This window comes from Fundulus heteroclitus, chromosome 8, assembly GCF_011125445.2.
Source record: "Fundulus heteroclitus isolate FHET01 chromosome 8, MU-UCD_Fhet_4.1, whole genome shotgun sequence".
Classification (NCBI taxonomy): domain Eukaryota; kingdom Metazoa; phylum Chordata; class Actinopteri; order Cyprinodontiformes; family Fundulidae; genus Fundulus; species Fundulus heteroclitus.
Window position 1 is genome coordinate 30,430,370 of NC_046368.1, and position 20,484 is coordinate 30,450,853.

Genomic DNA, 20,484 nt, shown 5'->3' on the forward strand with positions numbered 1-20,484 from the left:
CTTTGGTCTTGTGGTCACAAAGAAAACATGATTGGAGATAACTGTCATATAACGGAAGTATACAGTAAAGGAAAAAAATCAAGATTTTGTTGAGACTATAAAAGCTTATAAAAACTTTCTTAAAAAACTGAGTGCAAGAAAAGTCAATAGAATCTTTTGTTAAACTTACGATTTCAATCTGGTTCTGAAGAGGAGGTGTGATGGGGGTGGCAGCAGTGGGGGTCACAGGAAGGGTGGAGGTGAGGATTAGAGGGCAACAATGAGTTAAATGTTCCCTATCGAGACCACATGGAGGTGAAGCATTCCCACAAGTGTTCATAATTTGTCTGGAATAATTGTGTGTGTGTGTGTGTGTGTGTGTGTGTGTGTGTGTGTGTGTGTGTGTGTGTGTGTGTGTGTGTGTGTGTGTGTGTGTGTGTGTGTGTGTGTGTGTGTCCACAGCTCAGGCCTTGCTCTATGTAAGCTGGAGGTGAAGGGGCTCTCCAGAGAGTGGAGGACCCTCACTGTCAGACAAAAATCTTAAGAGACCTCCCAGTAGCCATCAGCAGTGAGACCCTGCAGCTTCAGTTATTCACAGCACTTAGCAGAGCTGAAGAGACCTGTTTGGCTCATTACAGAAGGATTCTGAACAGTTCTGGTGATATGGGGCAAACATTTAGAAGTGCCATCTAGTTGTGAAGTTTTCACTCTAGCAACATCAAAACAGAACAAAAATACATGATCCAAACATCTAACTTGAACACAGAGACACACACATCAACCATACAGACACTCAAACCTAAGGTCAGTTTTATGAGGAACCATCCTAACAGTCATGCATTTTTACTGTGAAAGGAAACCGGAGTACCCAGACAGAACCCACTCCTTCACCAGGGAAGCATGAAAAGAGCCTATACCAGAATTCAAACCCAGGACCTACTTGCTGTAAGTCAACAGTGCTGCCAACTGCACCACCTTGGGACCCTAAACACAGAGATGCTCACTTTAAGACAAAGTAAATTATAACTTATCACATCTTTAATACTTGAAATGAACACTTACAGTTGGTGATTGAAAAGGCTGGTGTCAGAGTGTGGGGGAAGTGCTGATGTAGCAACAGGTGATACAGTATCAAACATGTAAAATGGAGTATGGTCTTCAGAATAAAAGTAGATTCTCAGTCACTGTTGCACTAGGTCAGCATTCAGTGAGCATCAAAATCACTTCAAGTCGTACACTGCCCCCTTGTGGACTGACACATGATGAGACCAGAAGGGTTGGTGACTAAAGCAACTCCTACAAAACAGTATTTTTCACATACATGAGAGCTGTAGTGTGATTAACAACCTAAAGGCCACATCATTGATGAACATTTAACTACCAGGCACGTTTTCTAAAATGCTAAAGTTATTAATTATTCCAAAATGACAGAATCACAAATCAAGAACCTCTGTTGTCATTATATGTTACCGTAATTAAATTTTTGGTGAGACACCAGCTCAGACTGCACACAAATTACACACAACACAGAGACACAACAAGAGATAATGTTTTCACTTTTATTTATTTATTTACACAAAAAACACTTCCTGAGAAGTTTAAACCACGCAAATCCTCAGTCCTCAGCATTAGATAAAATGTTTGAATCAAAATGACAGATAGCAGCCCCTTTACAGACAATGTAGATAACTATGGAGCATTAGTTTCTCACACGAACACTCCCTGAAAAGTTGAAAAGTGTGCAGTAATTGAAATGTTCAAATTGAATATCCAAGTTAATTGACGCACAAGAGAAAAAAATGGTAGAAGCATATATTGATAAAGTTATTTCCATTCAGAAATGGAAACAAACCCTTATCATTGACAAAATAACTCTTCTGCAAAATTTTACCGGGAAATGATGTCCTGCATAACTACTATAGCTTGATTCATAACTTTTGTGATGTAATCATGCATATGGCTAAATACTGAAAATAAATCCTTCCAAATGAGCATAATTCATGTGGAAAGTCAGCAGGGGGAGGATATACTGCAGCTTACCCATTAAGCTATTATAATATGTTATTATTATTATTATTATTATTATTATTATTATTATTATTATTATTATTATAAATATTATTATTATTATTGAAAGGTCTTGGAAAATGTCATACACAAAACCTAACAGGTCTTCTGACTAAATGGTAATACACATATATGATAGATCAACTTTTTAGTTCACTGACACCTGACAGATAAACACGGTCATGTTGGTTGCTGAATGCCTTTTGCAACACTTGATTTACAAACACAGCTGCTCACATCCACGTGCTCCTGCGGCTGGCTGGCTGGCACATAAAACTGGGTAGGCATGTTCTGACACGTGTGGCAGTCCAAGGAGTGCAACAAGGCTGGAATTTTTTGATTCTGTTTGAGTGATTCCACCACGCCATTTGTTGTAGTAAACATGCAATCACTGTTGTTATTATTATTATTGTTATTATTATTATTATTATTATTGTTGTTGTTGTAAATGTGCACAGAAGTTATAATGGCAACCTCATTATATGTATGCATCAAAACTCATCTGTCTCATGAATAAAATTGGTCAGCCCTTTATCGATAAAAATTTTATCTGGGAGGTCAATTGTTTTGTTTAACCAGGAATTAATGTCTTAATTGGTCTGTCAGCATGGCATCCACCAAACTGCTGAAAAATAGCTGATAATAGACCAGTTCACACGTGACGTCACAAGCTACATCCACGCTACATCCGGGTCCCGCTGGTAGGCAAAAACAATACCGTTCTTGTCTACTACCATGACAAAACGGGTGAATTAGAGCGTGCTTTTAGTTAGTTTATTTTTGGAATCTAATCAATGCCTATGACTTGTTGTGCTCCCGGTTGCACACAGAGGCATTCCAAATGGTAAGTTTCTGTCGTTTACCGAAGGACGAAGAAAGACAAAAGAAATGGAAAAATTCAATGAAAAGGATGCAGGCAGACAATCCCAATCGACTGTGAGAGCCATCATACCATGACAGAATTTGCAATCTACACTTCATCTCCGGTAAATACAACTTAATTTTGCACTGGTCATTGTTCTACTTAAATAATTATATAAATAAAAAATAAGGATATATATACTTCATATATACTAGTCAAGACGTAACGTTTGTTTCGTAATAATATATGTACATGTACAATGTATGCAAACCCTCTGGCATGAGTCTGTGAAAAGGATTAATGAGACAAAAACACCAAAATAATCTTTAGTGAACAATGTTTTTTTTAACCTACCGGTGGCGGCTCTTCCTCTCTGCTGAGGCACTATCTGTGTCCGCCTCCGCTTTCGTATGTTACACAAACATGTCTGAACATGCCCGATATAAAATAATTGTAGCCGTCCAGTGATTTCAGGGCTTTCGTGCTCTCTCGTGTGTACTGCCTGGCGTGTTTATAAGGCAGCTGTATGTCGCGGTACGGAACACTTGGTCAGCATTTCACAGACTCGCTCCATCCCTTCAGGCTTTTGCTGTGTGGATCTGGCAATCTGATACCATCAACCATTAATTTACTCTTATAACGATCTTGTGATACGTTATCTAAACAAGAAAAAATACGTCAAGAACTTGTCGTTTCCTTTGTTTGCGTCCGCCATTGTGTTCGCCTTTTTCCTACCAGTCCGGCGCGCAGGCGCGAAAAACCCAGATCAAAACAATAATAATGAACTGGTCTATACTGTTCCCTAATTTGGTCTGAAGCCAGACTGTCTTCTCGCTCTCTCTGGGAACCTAATTTGGATCTCAGCAGATGCTGTTCCCATACCCGCCATGGAAGCTGCCAAAGGGGAGTATCTCAACAAAGCTGTTGTTTGATCGGGAAAATCACTCTCCTGTCTTCTGAAACTGGCCTGAATGTTACCTGGACTTCTGAACTGAACTGTTAACAGAAAAAGAAGACATTTTGCTGATTAGCTGGCTCTAGTCTCTACCACAGATGCAACCCCTCCTCCCCCCCCCAAAAAAAAGTTTGCTGAACTTTAAAAAAGATTAAATGGAAAAAAACTAAAGCTTTACAATAAAAAAAATCACCACAATTAATGTTGAACGATAAATTTGGATTTTGGATGTAAATTACAGGGGTTAGGTGTGGGGCAGATCGAGGATATTCTTTCAGATATCTTGGGAACATGTGTGATCATCTGAAAGTGCTGGAGGAGGTAGAAGGGGAAAGGATGTATGATCTCTCCTCATATGGTTGATCCTGCAATCAGGTTGGCAGCTAAAAAAAGAAAGTTTGCAAGGAGTAATCTCGAAACATATTTTATATTTCTGGTTGACAAGAAAATACAAGTTAACTCTATTGTTGTTCAGCATGAATACATATGGACTATGAACTTGCTTTGATATTGAATCTAAAGCTCTATACGGCTGCCATGGACAGCGTGCATAATGGAGTCCTCTGTTTCCCAATACCCTGAAGACATCTTTGTAATCAAGAACAAACACAAAGAATAATCCTATTTGTATTTGCTTAGCCTCTTACAGCTGTGCCCTTCACCCAGGGGACTGGGCAGGGGGCAGAGGGTGGGCGTGCTACATGATGTGTCATTGAGAATCCAATTTATGCAAAGCATAACAGCACAAAACACACACACACCCCCTTTTGATGACATAGGAAGAGTTTCTTCTTTTGAAGTTGACTGTTTGCTTTTTTGTGTCCCCTGTGGGATAACCTCTGACTTCTGTGACATAGGCAGGGGTTACTATAGTTCAGCCTGAATGCAGCAGTGGAAAGATGGTAAATTGAACAAGCTGGTACTTGTAAGGACTTGTAAAGGACTCCAAAACACATTACACTACATTCAGTCATTCACGCATTCATACGCCGGCAGGTTACTTAACAAGCACAGCTGCCCTGGGGAAGACTGACAGAAGCGAGGTTGCCATACAGACAGCCAACATCAGGCTAAGGGGGTGAAGTGTTTGACCCAAGGACACAAAGACTGAGACGGTCAGAGCAGGGCTTTAACCTGGCAACCCACCAGTTACAGAACAAACTCTTAGCTTCAATCAATAAGTTCAATCTGTTTGTGCAAACAGCAAATTTTTTTTTGCCATTTTACCTCCACCGATTATCTAGATTATAAACAAGAATCTTTATTTCACAGAAACTATTTATATGTTTATTAACTATAACACACGTTCCAACATACTCTAGATACTCGAACAGAGGAGAAATCTCTGTCTTTGGGGTTCCGGAATCCTTCCCTACACTGTTGCTTTCTTATGACATGAATGATGAGCTGTAACATAAAAACCAAGATGGTTTGCTTAGAGAAAATAATGTGTGGTCATTATTATGTGCAACTCGGGGTGCACATGTCACATGACCAACTCAAAACTGTGAATAGACTCACCAAGCTTCAGGAATCCTCATGCTTTAAAATTTTCATGTACTAAATTGGGTAATATTTTACCCCGCTGCTGTGGAATTGTTTAAATTAAAATAATTTTAATCTTACGTTAGATTAATTTTTTCTGCTTACGGTTCAATTTACCCAGGAGTCTATATGTGTTTTAACAAAGATATGAAGTAATTTTTACCTTCACCACAAGATACCACTAAATATTAAATTATGATCCACACAAGTATTACTCTTTCAGTGTACAGATGATTCAACATTTCGATCGAGGGTGTTAAATTTGTTATTAAATTTAACACCTTTTGATTTGTATGCCTAATTACAATTGTGTTTTGTTTGAAGAATGTCTCACACACACACACACACACACACACACACACATATATATATATATATATATATATATATATATATATATATATATATATATATATATACACATTAGATTAGATTAGATGCAACTTTATTGATCTCACGATGAAGAAATTAACTTGTGACATCGGCTCTTATAAGCAAGAGAAGGTGCACAAAGGACGAAAAGGTGCATGAAGTATATACAGTGCATCCAGATATATACAGTGGACAGTGGATGGGAAAAAATAAAGAAGAACAGATTTAAGGTGACTTATTTACAGTAAGGATTTAAGGTATGGTAGGTGGTGGGGGGGTGGCTCTTTAACCTTTTCTGACTTTTAACTGGAACATGGATAAGTTGGAGGTCATGTCAATCCTAGACTGGAACACTTCTAAATAGATCAATACATCCTCTTTTATCTTGAGTTGATCCCATTTCTGATTATCTGCAGTTTCAAACACCACACCCTGAGTTTACAGATTCAGACAATGCAACAGCAAGTCACAGGATAATACTGGTGCTTCAGATAATCCAGCTCGCTGTATGACCTACACCATGGTGAGTCTGACATGGAACTATTAAAATGAACTTCCATAAAAACCTTCCCTTTCTTTACCTCAAACATTCTGTGCACACACCAAATGTGGTGCAGCTGCAGTTTGCACAGCTGTCTGGAGTCCTGCCAGTTTTTTAGTCTGCACGTGCTCAGTAGCAACACAATAAAACATCTCTCTCACAGAGAGAAAAGCACATTTACACTTTTAAAACTTGATATATTTAACTGTGTTGATTACCTGTAGACTGAGGACTTAAACTGGACTCTAACCCTGACCTCAAAAAGCAACTTTAATCCATCAAGCAACATTACCATCCTTTCGATTTTGTCATGATTCTGGTGTATGAGTCTGGGGGGAGTGGTAGACCTGCGGCAGATAGCACACGTGCATGCCATTTCCAGTCGTCTCCTGCAGGAGTGTGTTTAGTAATAAGGAGCAGCAGGACAACCATTCTATGCCTCATGATTTTACACTGTTACGCCTCCTGAGAACTTAATGCTAATGTTCTGAATTAAGGATGTCCTAGTTTTATATTTACCTTTGATCATGTTTATTCTGCCATTCTTTACCCTCAGGTATATGACCAAAACGGGGTTATGCATTTCTTCAAAGACTTTCACGTTGACAGTAACCTATGGATTCAATGTCTCCACCACTGTTCCTCCTGCCTGCCTGCTCTCCACTGTCCCCATGAACTCACCAGTCTAGATTCCTCCCAGAAACCTGGGTGCTTAAACACACCTCCAGGCTCACCATCTCCCATGGGACCTTCTCCGCCCAGATAAACAGTAAACTTCCTCTTGCAAGTTCCTATGGGCAGATTTACTGCATCTCAATGTCTTTCCCTTTCAGACCCTACTGAGCTTCTCTCTGTGCTACCCACATTCTTAATAAACATCTCTGAACTGGGTCCTTTGAGTCTTTCCTGGTGGTTTCTGCATGTGGGTCAGTAAAATCCCACACAACATGTCAGATTTGTCTTTAAAATGACTGTATTTTATGAAACAAAATAGAAAAATCTCAATGAATAACTGATCCCTTAGCATATATTTTTTAATACTGCATCTTAGAAACAGAAATAATAACAATGAGGGGGGGGGGGCACCTTAGTTTTCAAACATAGATGCATGTTGGAAGACTCATTGAAGTTGATGTAACACAAATCTTGAAGAAATTGGGGACGCATCTGAAAGGATCTAATTTGTAAGGACTCTTTAGCCAAGATTATAATCAAATCTGGGCCCACAGCCATCCAAAAATTTAACTACAAAGGGCATGCTCTTTTCCCTCAGGACATGCTTGTTGATTTCCGTGAGGTGGGCTATGCTGATATGTCATGTCACGCAAAGGATTATGGGATATCTTAAGGCTCCTTAGCGCCAGTAAAGGATGTCGCGAGGTTCCTTGGCTAAATTAGCCGGGGGAGAGAGCATACAGGCTACTTGTCTTACCTCCTTCCTTACTCACTTCACAAGGCCGACAGCACTAATCATGGCTATCACTGACATACTTCCGCTTTGGCTAAAGAGTCCTGACCCAATAAGGGTATTCGGATGGACCCCATGTGTGTTTCTATCACGTAATGACGTATGAGTTAAAGGCTGTCTGAAATCTGCAAAGCAGTCTGAAGCTCCTGTACTGTGATAGAGATCTTACTGTTGACCTCAATGAAAGGTCAAAGCAGAAGAGGTAGGAGCTATAATTTGAACATTTCGGATGCAGCTGGGAAGACTAATATTAAACTCTGCACAACTACTTGTTGTGAGTATGTGTAAGCACTAAATGGAAGATTAGGGGAGCACAAAAACTAGTCCTGAACTGAATCCATGTTAGGAATTGGAGTGGATGGCCCAGAATAAACCCAAATCAATCAGCAGTTGATACAAAATTCCAAATATTTCAGACTTATAAAGAGAACTAGTAGACCCAGAACTCGATCAGACAAGACAGATGGTGTATAAACACAGTTTATTGGATGTTAAACTGCAGCAGGTAGCAGGAATCGTCAGCCTCAGTGACCGGAACCACTGGAAGCGGAGATGACAGGTTAGTGACCCATAACTTTGCGGTGTGAAACAGTTACTAATGCAATGATCACTAACCTTCTCACGAACCGGGATCAAGCGGGGAAAGTGAGTGTCGGTTCCAGGTAGTGGGAGACGATACTGATGATCCTCCGGAGCGATAAGGGGTCCGATCGGGAAAACTATGGTAGTCTCTCCAGAAACTCCAGAAACAGGCAGGTGATCAGAACCGACAGGGGTTTGGCAGGCAGGGAGAATCAGGAGGCAGAGGTGGTCAGAAAACAGGCAGGCAGGTAGACAAGATACAGAATGCTGGACTAAACTCACCGGTGACTCGTAATAATCTGGCACTAGTGACTAGTCTGAGGGCTGGTTACATAGTAAGAGGTGCAGGTGGATCTGATGAGGGTTGATGAGAAACAGGGCGGGGCTGAACAGGTGTGTCAGATGGTAATCAGACCAGCACTTGTGCCGAGACCATGACAAAACTAGGATGTCATGAATGAACCAGGAGAAGACCTACAATTTCTAAATGGATATATCTTCACAGGAATGTGAAGAAAACTGACCCAGACGTTGCTCTTCTGCTAGTAGCAACATGTTGACGACAAAAAGGGGACACCGTTGATCAATGTTTTTCATACAGCTGGAAGCTGGTTTAAATCTGCTGTAAGGGGGAAAACATCTGCTGCTCACTGTTATTTTCACATGTCACAAAAGCACGTTGATCAAACCTGTGGACTAAAACTGAAGGACAAGAGAAAGTAGAAAACATTAGAACAGGGGTCACCAACATGGTGCCCGCGGGCACCAGGTAGCCCCCAAGGACCACATGTGGTGCCCTCAAGCCTGTTCAAAAATAGCACAACCCTCGAGTGAGCTGCATCTAAAATGTTATTTTATTTAGTTGCTCCTCCTATTTAATCATATTGTATTTACATAGATTTAAAATGATAAATGCATTAAAATATGTATATTAGATAAAGTTAAGGTGAGCTCTGACTCTACTAGTTCAAAGGTCAGTACAGGTAGCCCTTTGTATGACACAGTACCAATGAAGTAGCTCTCAACTTCTAAAAGGTTGGTGATCCCTGCATTAGTACTAGCTAAAGTGCTGGTGCAAACTTTATTTATTTTTATTTTTTTAAACCACATATATTAGGCCACATTATTTTAATCACCAGCGGAACATTTTGATATGTTGTGGTATATCTTTAATTTAAGGATCTTTATCTTTATAATGTCAACAAAACTATGTAATTAGTCTGCAATGTGGTTTTTATAACAAAAACATGAAAATATTCTGCAAATGAGTTAGCAGGTCACACAGAGATAGTTTGGGCTGTTGTAGCTGACTGTGTGACAGGAAAGAAAGCTTTTGGGTGTTGCCAGTCTGCTGTATCTAACATTAGTAGTTAGTACAAACCCAAAGATTCAGGTTGGATAAATCAAAGATGACATCAGAGCATCAGCACCAAGAACTCAGAACATTTTATGTTGAAAATAGAAATTACATGACAATGGTTTTATTCAGTCAATAATTAAATGTCCCCCAATTTGATCTAAAGAAAAAGATTTGGCATTATATATACAGTAATGGCATTTCATTATTGACAAAACCAGAATGTCCTCCAAAACTGGTGCTTCTATAGGTTTTGACAGAACATAGAAAGAGGGGACACATTTAATGTTAAAGGGGTGGTGGAACTGGTAAAGGCCTCAATAGTAGTTTTCTACATTCTCCTTACAGGTTTGAGAAGATGGGGGAAAAATCTATTATACAGCTTTAGAAAAGTTTGTAAAAGTCAACAGAAAGAGCTGCAAAATTTCCGAGGGCACAAACTCCCCTGTTCAGTGCTGTTCACCTCAGAGCTCTGTTTGCAGACCTTGTGTTGATGTTGCTGGTAGCCCTGTTTCCATAACAGCTGTTTTCTCAGCTGCCACAGAGGGAGCGAAACGTGATCACACATTCCTGTTGCAATCTGTATAACTGGACTTTGGGATTGTTTAGACCATTTGTATTTCTTGAAGATCCACAAAATCCTGTATTTCTTCTAATTGTTTTACAGTGACCCCTGCTGTTGGTCACTCAGATTTCAGATCATTCATTTTCAGCTGAATTCAGCTTTATTTATTTAGTATATGACCTAATTGCAATAAAGGTGTCTCTAAACATTTCACAAGACAAATGGCTACAATTGATATCTGGTTAATTCCAGTCAAGTTCATTCTAATATAATCCAACCATGTGAGAAAATTCAGATACTTATATACACAGCATAACATGGTTGTCATTATATTACAGTATAATTAAAGTAAGTTCATATAAGAACTGATAAAATGTTATCCGTTTGAGCTACCCTGTCCAATAAACTTGCAGAAATCTCTATTCAAGAATTGTGGTGATAGTGGAAAGAAAGAACTCCTAATTTTCCTCTTGTCATGTCCAGCCTCATGGCAAGAAGACTGTTGCTCTGGCTGCTGTAGTTTAATTTAATTTTTTACTTTTTTACATGTCCTGTTTGGCAGTGTAGCACTAAGAATTGCTTTCTCTGTACCAAAGAGAGCCCAACAGATTTACTTTCACAAGTGGGGCATTACTGCTTTCGCTACAGTGCTCCACTTGATATATAAGCAAAATAATGTATTGGATATTTTTTTGGGATTATTTAAAATTCAATGGACGCAGAGATGAAAAGGTGAAAGAGAAAGAAAAGGAAGAGAAAAATATTGGGTAAAATGTTAAAAAGGAAGAAAAGGTGACGAAAATAGAGCAGAGATAAATAAAATAATATAGATATCTGCAGCTGGTTCCACAGCTACAGATATCTATATACATATATATATATATATATATATATATATATATATATATATATATATATATATATATATATATATATATATATGCATATTTTTCAGTGATCTTGTCAAGGTGTTGGTAGTTTGTACCTGTAATACTCTTTATCTTGGTTTTACTGTTCTTAAAAGGTGTATCCGCAAAGGTATTTAGTCATTTATGCTATGCGTCCACTACATGGCTGTGTAGTAGGGTTTGGGAATGTAAGGTTTAGGGAGACCATAAATTGTTATTTTTGAAACTGGGTCCCTGAGTGGTTAAAATTTCAAAATGCCGGGTTTGTTTTTCCTTGTGTTCATGCAATCCTCATCTTTTATTAAATAGCAGCAATGTAACCTCTCTCTGTAACCCGCATGTGTCTCACTTTCACATGTTGCATGTTGCATTCATGCTGAGGCAAACATTAACTTTCTTATGGCTGGTAGTAGCATCCTCAGACTCTTCCTTCTAACGAGCCCGCTCTACAGGGTGTGTCCCCTGCCACCCTACATAAAGTCCACATTGAACATGCATAAATCTGTTTGTCTGACCCAGAGGCGCCCTATAGGGTGTAAACATTAAGACTGACAGCCCCCCCCCCCCCTCCCCAAAAGACAATTTGATATATTTATCTAAACTTTTGGGATAATTTCTGTTTTTTTGTCATTGGGCCCAAAGTTCCTTGCCAAACTCCTGGTCTGAACCCCACTATGGTGCTGTGTTTATTTCCCATGAGTTGTCTGCGCACGCCCTGTGTTTCTTTGGCAATGCAACAGCACCACCAATGGGCCTACTACAGCGTTTTCAGTTGTGCTGCATCCTCTCATTTGGACGCACATTTTTTTCCTTAATTTTGTTCTGAAATCTATGAAAATTTATTGTGTTCATCTCCGTGTGGACGGGGCCTATAACAGTGTGTAAATAGAACAATTCTGTTCAGCAATTCCCTTAACAATATATTACAGGAATAGTTACACCATCTGACTTTGACTCCAAATGTTCCCCATAGTCATGGCCTTCCACTTTGACTTAAAGAATAATAACTCATTAAGATTGGATGAATGAATCAAATATTGTTTAATAAAAAATACCGAGTGAGACAACACTCAGTGTGTGTGTGTGTGTGTGTGTGTGTGTGTGTGTGTGTGTGTCTGTGTGTGTGTGTGTGTCTGTGTGTGTGTGTGTGTGAATGTGTGTATCTAACTGGAAAAACAAGAACAAAGTGAAGGAACAGGGAGGAATATTATAAGTGAATAAAACATTTTTAAAAAATCCTCCACATACATCAGGCTTCAGAGTGGGAACAAGCATGAACAAGCATGAAGAATATCAACAAACATACATACAGTATGTGTGAACAAGAACAACAAATGTGTAAACAGGCATTAAGAACAGGTATCCTAGCCATTTTTTTTTGGGGGGGGGGGCTCCACTGAAACCTGTGATGGCCACAACAACGATACTGGTGGTCCAGCAAGATCTGTTGAGACAGGGGCACAAATATGTTCATTCAAGCCAGTTCATTCTGGACTGCCTAGAAAAATACTTTTTCTTGCATACGTCAGAGGAACTCATTCCCGACACCTGTGGAGTTCCACTATGCACTACGGGCTGTCACTGTAGGGCAGTTCCTCTCGACAACGCATACTGGCAGTTACCTGGATGATGCATCAGACCACAAAGGCTGAGTCTTGTGTCTGCTACCACCTGGCAGGATACATAGCGAAGAGGGTCATCAGCTTTTCGCTTTGTGAGGAATGCCAGTGTGCACTGGTTGAAAAAGTAACCAACACAACAAGTGAGAGAGCTGTTTTACTACAGTTAAAGGAATTTAAAATGGGTGCATTATACCGGCCATCCAATAAGCTGTTTACTCTCCTGCAGCACGTGGAGCAGCTCTTCCGTTCCAAGACGAGTGATTCCCTTATGGAATCCTTCAACGTAGTGGAACAGCTGGAAAGAGAGGCCATGAGTCTGGACAGCAACTTTCCCTCATGCCATGAGCTGAAAAAAAAAATCCTTTCAACATACATCAGGCTGAGGTTAAGGATTCACTCAAAGTGCATCGGAGCTGAGAGGAAGGCAAACAGCCGTAATAAGGGGTAACTTGGCAGCAAGAGTCAGACCAAGAAGGCGATTTCCACACAGCAGACCTCCTCACCTAAGGTCATACCATCTAGGCCACTGACAAACACCTTACTGGTTGCCATGGATGTACTCGGCCTCTCCATTCCCGGCACACCGTCCGCAGTCTCCACAGCCTCCAGTCTCCTCTTATTCCAGCAGTCAGCAGTCGCCACCAGCAGCCACTACCTGCAGACACCACCAGCAGCCATGGCCAGCACCAGCCAGCACCAGTCGCCACCAGCTGCCAGCACCAGCAGAGGCCACCATTACCAGCAGCCGCCACCAGCAGCAGCCGCCACCAGCAGCAGCCGCCACCATTACTAGCAGCAGCCGCCATCACCATCCTTCGCCAACATCAGCCAGCTCAAGCAGTCATCACCTCCAGCAGCAGCCGCCTGCAGCAGCAGTGTTTGGGGAACAAATTAGTCACAATACTGTCTGAGTAATAAACATTTTAAAGCTCATTATGGATTATGATAATTTTTGTGTGGAATAAATTGTATTCCTACATGCAATCCAACTAAACAGCCCTTTCAAGAGTGTAATTAAACAAACCTTATTTCTACTAGCATCAGATACACAGTACTCAGCAGACTGGCTAACACTGCCAGGTTCAGCAGAGACAACCTAAAAAAATGTCCTAGTCAACCTTAATGATCCTAGTAATCTAACATCAATAACTTACTTAATAAAAGATGTCAGAGATTCACTAATAAACTTTGTAATTTCTGGTGTAGCGATACCTTCTTCACAGTTGGCAAAATCAAGATAACTAAGTTGCAGGCAATGACTGAAAAGCGGTTGTCTACCAAGTTAAGAATATATATATATATATATATATATATATATATATATATATATATAAATTGCACTGTGCACATACAAATAAATATAAGCATATGCACCATAAAGGGCCTATTTATATAATATACAGAGTTGACAATTCAAAAGAGGTAGCTATTTAATCAATTTACCCCTGGATATAACGTTACCTTCACAGAAGGCAAGTCAAGCTAACAAACTAGCAGGCAATCGGTCGTCTACCAAGATAAAAAATATATATATAATTACGCTGTGTACATACAACAAAAGATCAGTATATGCACTATAAATGGCCTATGATACAATATAGACAGTTGACAATTCAAAACAGGTAGCTATTTAATCAACTTACCTCAGAAGTTACTCGACAGTCAGCAATGGAAGTGAATGATGTCCAACGCCATAGAATGGCTTTTTTGAATTAGGCAAGGCTGCATACCCCGGAAGTAGGCGGCAAAAAGCGTACAATGGAGTCCAATGGGAGTGTCGCAACTCTTTCTCTCTATGGCTCTGATGCAGTGTAAATTCTGCCGTTATGCAGCTTCAGCTCCACATCATAGGAGAAGGGTTGGATCAGAAAAGGTGAAGGCCACTCTGAGACACTTCACAGATAGTTCTTAATAAAAGCTGAGGGACTCTAGAGTGACTCTCTCCTGGATAAACTGGCTGTATCCAGGGAAGCCCCTGAATCAAGAGAGTCTGACTCTTGCTGAACAAGTGCAGAGTCATCCCAAAGAATGTGCAAGATAGCACGCTCAGATGGCAACTCGTGGATGTCAATCAAATTACAGAGAGCATTATTAAAGCCTGGGTCCTCGTTTTGTAAAGCTGCCTTGAAGTTGAAGATTTTCCTGAAGAATCTTTTGCAACTGTTCAACTGATCCAGGTACATCAGGAAGTGCCACTTTACGGGACATTCATAAGGAGATTTTCACCAGCAGTACTAATCCAGCCTGTGTCACAAAAAATAAGGACAAAACACAGAGGGGTCAGGTTAAAGAAAATTTCTTGAAAGTTAAACTCATAAATAATGTAACAAGGTCTAACAATGTGTTAATTCTACCTTCATATCATCATTATAATAACAATATTTACACAAGCAGATCAAGTATTAACAAGAAAAGCAGATGTCTCCATAGGCAAAGCAAGCTTGAGCAGCCAAAAAGCACATAATATAAACAAGGATCCAACAAAAACTGAAGTGAAAACCAAACCTATACACAAACATAAGGGGTGACTGCAAACAGGACATAGGTGAATGAAACAAGACACAGGTGAAACAAATCAGGAAATCAACTCAGGAGGGAAAACAAAATAAGTAAAACTAATAGAAAGATCTCTCAAAATAAAATGACAGACAAGCTGTGACAGCATCTTGTTTGAATAGAAGAAAGGGTGAAAATGTGAATGAGAGCAACAGAGTTTTGTCTATAGAGTGTAATGAGAGTCCACTGACCATTCTGTGTCACTTTTGGAGTCACCGGCACCTTCCCTCCCTCTGTGTATGCCACTAGTGGATGATGGTCGTTGAGAGCCTGAGGATCGAAAATCTCAATGTCTGCGTAGATGCTCTCTACTAGTTCAAAAGACCTAAAATGTTCAAGGTACCAAGATGTGATCTTTTTGCCAACAAAGGCTACTTTTTCAGGGTTAACTACTGTGGTCGCGATTTTATAGAATTCTGGCAGTCCACTGCAGTGTTCATATGAAAGAATCATACCCTCCACATGTCAGGTCCCATGAAAATAAATTAGTGATGCACGATATTAAAAATTTCAACCGATATCGATAACCAATATTTTTCTGCTTTTCATGGCCGATACCGATTCCGATACCGATAAGTTCATATTCAATATAGTTTTTGCATAATCTGCAGCTTGTGCTATGAAAAACAAATTATTTAGCAGCTGTGGCTTATTTATAACAGCAAAGAAAAGATTGTGGCTCTTCAAATGTTTATTTTTTTTATACCATCACACAAAAAAGTTGTGATTTGCTTTTAATAACAAAAGACACAAATCAATTTAGAATACAAAGAGCATTCCTTAAAAAATACTGAACAAATCTATGGCTTAACTGCAAAGGCATTTGTGAAGTCAAAAAATAACCACAGCAAAGGTCAAAGAAAAAAGTGAAACTTCTTAAAAAATGTTCAGAAGGCTATCAGCAAAGGTATTTCTGGAGTCAAGTCAAATAATTTTCGAACATGAAATTATCTGTACTAACATATGCATATAAAAATTTAAAAAAATCAATAAAGTCAATAAAAGTGCATTCTCAAAAATGAGGTGCCATGATGACGATTTTTCAGGTGAGCTATTAGGTTTGTTGTGTTAAAACCGAAATCCTTCTTTCCTCCTCTCGAGATTCTTGCTGAACAGGTTTTGCAAACTGCAATGCTGTTGACATCTTCTAATACCCAGTTTGTTTATTTATAGTCAGGCAATAATGGAGCCAAGCCTGTGTCCTGATAGTCAGGAACCACTGAGCTATATTATACATAGACATCATATATACGTAGACGCGTCATAGGGCGCAGGTTCGCACGTCAACGTCACCGCCATATTGTATGTGGCAGAAAAAAGTTGAGTTCTGTTATTGTGAACGTGGATCAGAGAAGATGCCTCATTCTTGTGCTGCAATAAATACACACACACACACACACACACACACACACACACACACACACACTATATATATATATATATATATATATATATATATATATATATATATATATATATATATATATATATATATGTGTGTGTGTATTATGAATATAAGGATCAATTTGTTAAATCTAAACATTGTGGTCTTCATTATTTCATAAAACCGTGTCACATGTGAACCTTTAGGAACAGACTTTTTGGGTGAGTATTAATGAGGTAAAATTAATAATATGAGGAAAAAAAGTCCTAGGTCAATAAAGTAAAAATAATCAAACAAACACAAAAGTGATAATGTTATGATAAAAACATCATATTATGAGAATTAAGGGGGAACATTTCCAGAATAATCACAGTTTGTAGAATTATTTCACTCCTGGAGTAATAGGACCAGGTTAGATTATTTTAAATATTTTTATTCTTTAGGAGAATAAATTCAGGAGAATGAAGCTAAAGGGATACGAAAAATAAACTTCTATTACAAAAAAATACTACGAATACAAAGTATATTCAGAGATTAAAGTTCCTCTGATACTGTTTAAGTGACTGAGTAACTGCAGATTTGCCACATTTAAGATGGCGGACGCTCTGACGCATCGCAGCATAGGCAGAACCCGCCCAATGACGCGTCTACTCTTATATTATGTCTATGATATTATATACTGGAGTGCTAATAGCCCGCTGTTAGAGTCGCTTTGAAGCCACCAGCCGCCATATTGGTACTCCCTATTTCCCCCCAGTAATTAGGGAATATGTGCGCTACAGCATCGTATAACGAGGATTTTTTCATGTTCAGGGGGGGCTTAAAACTTTTAAAATGTCAAATGCCATATACTTTTATGTTATGTTCTAAAACTATCAAGTACTGAGAAAGTCATGTGCTGAAATATTTAGCATTTTATTAATTTAAATATACATATATAACATTTATAAATATATAAATAACAATATACAAAAACATATATTTACATATATGTATACATATATATACATATACACATATTTATATATACATATATGTATATTTAATATGAATAACATGTAAAATATGTCAGCACCTAATTTCCTAGTAGTTGATAGTGTTAGTACATCCACTGACTGTAGAATTACCTGTGAAACGTTTTCACACAGCCAGAAAACTGCTTGTTGTTGCAACCAAATCCTATGGGATTCTGTGAGAGTAGGGAGTAGCAAGATGGCGGCCAGTGACTTCAGTATTTTCGGCAAAATCAGCACTCCAGTGTATTATATAGCTCAGTGTAAGGAATGCAAAATCCACAGGTCTTGTCCTGCTTTGGGGCTACTCTGCCTGAATAAAATTCCACCACATTTAATTAATTTATTGGCTATTTTTATCTGAGGAATTTACTTATCGGGCCGATATAAAATTCCACCATCTCGGCCGATATTTTATCGGTCCGATATATATCATGCATCCCTAATAAAAAAAAAAAAAAATATATATATATATATATATATATATATATATATATATATATATATATATATATATATATACATATATATATATATATATATATATACATACATATATATATACAGTGGGTAGCACTGTTGCCTTGCAGCAAGAAGGTCCTTGGTTCGAGTACACCCCTGGGTCTTTCTGCATGGAGTTTGCATGTTCTCCCTGTGCATGCGTGGGTTCTCTCCGGGTACTCCGGCTTCCTCCCACAGTACAAAAACATGACTGTTAGGTTAATTGGCTTCTCCAAATTGTCCTTAGGTGTGAGTGTGTGCGTGAAAGGTTGTTTGTCCTGTTTGTCTCTCTGTGTTGCCCTGCGACAGACTGGCGACCTGTCCAGGTGAACCCTGCCTCTCGCCCAGTGAATGCCGGAGATATTCACCAGCACCCCCCGCGACCCCATGAGGGATTAAGCGGTTTGGAAAATGGATGGATGGATGGATATATATGCTGTTTATTCACTAATGTCTAACAAAGCTCTGATGCCTTCACGGAGCAGATGCAATTTTGGAGAGACTACAGTCATGGCCAAAAGTATTGAGAATGACGCAAATATTATATTTTCACATGATCTGCTGCCCTCTGGTTTTCATGTGTGTATGTCAGATGTTGTCACACATACGTACAGGAATACAATTGCAATCATATGAGTAACAAAAGCTTTTAATGACAGTTAGAATGAGTTAATGCAGCAAGTCAATATTTGCAGTGTTGACCCCTCTTCTTCAGGACCTCTGCAATTCTCCCTGGCATGCTCTCAATCAACTTCTGGACCAAATCCTGACTGATAGCAGTCCATTCTTGCACAATCAATGCTTGCATTTTGTCAGAATTCCTAGGTTTTTGTTTTTCCACCCGTCTCTTGATGATTGAAGTTTTCAATGGGATTAAGATGAGGGGAGTTTCCACGCCATGGACCCAAAATCTCTATATTTTGTTCCCTGAACCAGTAAGATATCACTTTTGCTTTATGCCAAGGTTCTCCATCATGCTGGAAAAGGCATTGTTCATCACCAAACTGCTCTTGGACGGTTGGGAGAAGTTGCTCTCAGAGGACATTCTGGTACCATTCTTTATTCATGGCTGTGTTTTTAGGTAAAACTGTGAGAGAGCCGACTCCCTTGGCTGAGAAGCAACCCCACACATGAATGGTTTCCGGATGCTTTACAGTTCGTCTTCTCCGAACAAGCTGTTTTCCAGATGTCCCAAACAATCAGAAAGGGGATTCATCAGAGAAAATGACTTTACCCCAGTCCTCAGCAGTCCACTCCCTGTACCTTTTGCAGAATATCAGTCTGTCCCTGAAGTGGCTTCTTTGCTGCCCTGCTTGAGGCCAGGCCTTGCTCCAAGAGTCTCTGTCTCACAGTGCGTGCAGATGCACTCACACGTGCCTGCTGCCATTCCTGAGCAAGCTCTGCCCTGCTGGTAGCCCGATCCCGCAGCTGAAACACTTTTAAGGGACAGTCCTGGCGCTTGCTGGTCTTTCTTGGGCGCCCTGGAGCCTTTTTGGCAACAATGGAACGTCTCTCCTGGAAGTTCTTGATGATGCGATAGATTGTTGACTGAGGTGCAATCTTTCTATCTGAGATTCTCTTTCCTGTTAGGCCATTTTTGTGCAGTGCAATGATGAGTGCACGTGTTTCTTTAGAGATAACCATGGTTCACAGAAGAGAAACAATGATGCAAAGCACCAGCCTCTTTTTAAAGTGTCCAGTGGTGTCATTCTTACTTAATGATGACAGATTGATCTCCAGCCCTGTCCTCATCACCACCCACACCTGTGTTAATGGAGCAATCACTGAAACAATGTTAGCTGGTCCTTTTAAGGCAAGCCTGCAATGACGTTGAAATGTGTTTTCGGGGATAAAGTTCATTTTCTAGGCAAATATTGACTTTGCAATTAATTGCTGTTACGCTGTGTCAGGGTTTTGCGGGCTGCGCCCGATCAGGGTGCAATCCTTTCCTCCCTCTTCTTCTTCTTCTTCTTCTATTGTTTTATGGCGGTTGGCAAACAACTTTTGGTGCATTACCGCCACCAACTGCTTTCCTCCCTCTCACCACACAGGTGGCCTTGATGAGCGGGGAGGCGTGCTGTGGCAGGTGTTCGGTGTTAAGCGGTGCTGGGTTGGACTATTTAAGCGGATGGCTGCCAGCGCAACACTGCCAGAGTGTTAACCATCAATTGGCCACTGTCTGATGACAGCTGTCTTACCTGACGTTA

General features: G+C 39.7%; 1 long non-coding RNA gene across 1 annotated transcript; it reads right to left on the reverse strand.

Annotated features, from left to right (window-relative positions):
• Nucleotides 1-12,579: 12,579 nt before the first annotated feature.
• On the reverse strand, nucleotides 12,580-13,522 carry LOC105916255. Its single transcript, XR_002426933.2, has 3 exons — nucleotides 13,017-13,522; nucleotides 12,824-12,935; nucleotides 12,580-12,645 (listed from the first exon to the last, which is right to left on the reverse strand). It is a non-coding gene; the product is annotated as an uncharacterized LOC105916255 (long non-coding RNA).
• Nucleotides 13,523-20,484: the final 6,962 nt, after the last annotated feature.